The sequence below is a fragment of the Tursiops truncatus genome, chromosome 1 (genome assembly GCF_011762595.2).
Source record: "Tursiops truncatus isolate mTurTru1 chromosome 1, mTurTru1.mat.Y, whole genome shotgun sequence".
Lineage (NCBI taxonomy): Eukaryota > Metazoa > Chordata > Mammalia > Artiodactyla > Delphinidae > Tursiops > Tursiops truncatus.
Genome location: NC_047034.1, coordinates 74,658,783 through 74,661,210, shown reverse-complemented (window position 1 = coordinate 74,661,210; position 2,428 = coordinate 74,658,783).

The following is a 2,428-nucleotide window of genomic DNA, read 5'->3' as shown; positions in this document are numbered from 1 at the left end:
TTCCCTGGTGGCGCAGTGGTTTAAGAATCTGCCTGCCAATGCAGGGGACATGGGTTTGAGCCCTGGTCTGGGAAGATCCCACGTGCCACAGAGCAACTAAGCCCGAGCGTCACAACTACTGAGCCTGCGCTCTACAGCCGCAAGCCACAACTACTGAGCCCGCGTGCCACGACTACTGAAGCCCACGCGCCTAGAGCCCGTGCTCTCAAACAAGAGAAGCCACCGCAGTGAGAAGCCCGTGCACTGAAACGAAGAGTAGCGCCCACTCGCTGCAACTAGAGAAAGCCTGCATGCAGCAACGAAGACCCAATGCAGCCAAAAATAAATAAATAAAATAAATTTATTTAAAAAAAAAGAAAAGGAAAAAGAACTATGTAGATGACCCAGGGCCTTGACCTCCTTTTTCTCGTCAGTGCCACTGTAGAGGGACACTTAGAGGACTGGGCAGTACAGAGTGCTTTCCTGGGTTCAAGCCAGATGAAGAGACACAGAGGGGACAGACCTTTCCTCCAGGTCAGCAGACAACTGCTACAAGACTCCCTGGGCTTTTCGGCTAAATTGTCCTGTGTCCTTGAGCGGTGGCCTCAGGCAGCATGACTTGGCCACCAATGCTCACTGTAGGTGCTAGCAGGTGATAGGGTTGGTGATATACTGTGTCTTGCAGCTCTGGCTCCTCACCCAGGACCCGTGATAAATGACCTAACTCTGTGGTCTTAGTTTCAGGAAGACCTTAGGGGCCCCTTTTTAAAGAGCTGGTATGAACTATTGGTGTCCCTTGCCGTCTGGAACTGGTTGGTCTTACAATTGCCTTATTCACTCTTTGGTTTCTCTTGGCACTTGATTCAGACATTTGGAGAACACATATCCTTCAAGCAGAATAAGCTGATTCGAGCAGAATAACCTGCCACATTTGCCTGGATGGCCTGTTGGATTCCACCCCATCTGCCTATGTAGTAGCTGTAATTCCAATGAATGCACTACACATGGAATTGGTTTTTAAAGTGTGGAGGCAGAAACTCCCCTTGTTTCTGCCTAGAAAGCTGCAATACTTGGCCTCCTGGGAGAAGAGAGGCATCTGTCAAAGCCCTCGACACTAGAGAAGTATTCCAGCAGCTGATGACCTCATTCCCCTTACCAAGATCCCTGCCTGCCCACTTGGCCTTCTCCAGTCAAGGCTGACACTCCCAGCCTGGCTGTGGGGCCTTGCCTGAGAGCCTCCTACCTCTGTAGATTTCCAGCTTTTGCCTGTTTCTGTTAGAAGCTGGCCCCAGTAGAGAAGTGACAGTGTGCATCCAACCTCTGCCATCCTCAACACATGACTTCCAAAGTCATCCTGGGTGTTGACATCCAGTTTCCAGATGAGAGAAGAGAGAAGCAAGCTGTACTTGAGTTTCCAAGTACCACTGTTTCGGTTTCCTTCGTTTACTTGACTGCATAGGAAGGATAGAATATATTTCCCTTCTTCTCTTGGGAGTGTTTAAATGAAGATTAGGTCCTTTTTGACCGTGAATAAAGGACAATATGTTTTTGGTATACACTGATTTAGACTCTGGACTTAATAGGTTATCAAAGGCAACTGTGAAAGCACAGGAGGAAGAGTTTTTATGTGAGTATATGGGGGAGGGCACAGTTGGCTGCCACAAGATTTCTTGTTATGGCCTCTAGTAAGTCTCCCGTTTTTGGAGGGCACTGGATCAAGTGCCTTCAAATCCACGTCAACCCATCTTTTGCTCGTTATTGAAGACAGATGGCTTAGGAAGTGTGTGGTCTAGTTACTAGAAAGAGAACCTGATCCACCCACCTCTCCACCACTGCTGAATTTGGGTCCAACTCTCTGACCCTGTTCCATGCCACAAAAACTTCCTTCTCTCTGATCCCCTGAATCCCCAGCCCTAGTCTCAGGTCCTGGAATCTTAGCTGAGGCCTGAACTTGAACTCTTCACTTGTCAGGATGAGGGTTTGGACACAGACCCATCCCTCCTCTGCCTATCCTCCTTTCAAACTGAGGCAGTGGCTGCTAGCTACTTACCAAACCTATTTCTCTTTCTTCTACAACATAGAGTTACATCATATTTTCCGGCCAACCTCCCTTGCAGTTTGGTGCGGTCTTGTGACAGAGGAAACACTTTGAAGTTTGGCCCCCTAAACCTCCCTTGTTATTCTCTCTTCTGGCAACTGGATGTCAACACCCAGGATGACTTTGGAAATCATGTGTTGAATCATGCTTGTCAGTCAGGTTCCTGAATGACTGCTAGACACCAAAAATTGGACTTTGTGTGAGTGAAAAGTACAGTCTATTTAAGATACAGGTTAGATTATGGAGATGTAAAGGTTTATCTGTGTCAGCACTTGGCATTACCATACCTAATAATAAAATCCTTTATGACATGTCACTTGGAGCTCTCATTCTTTGGTAAAACTCCTCTAA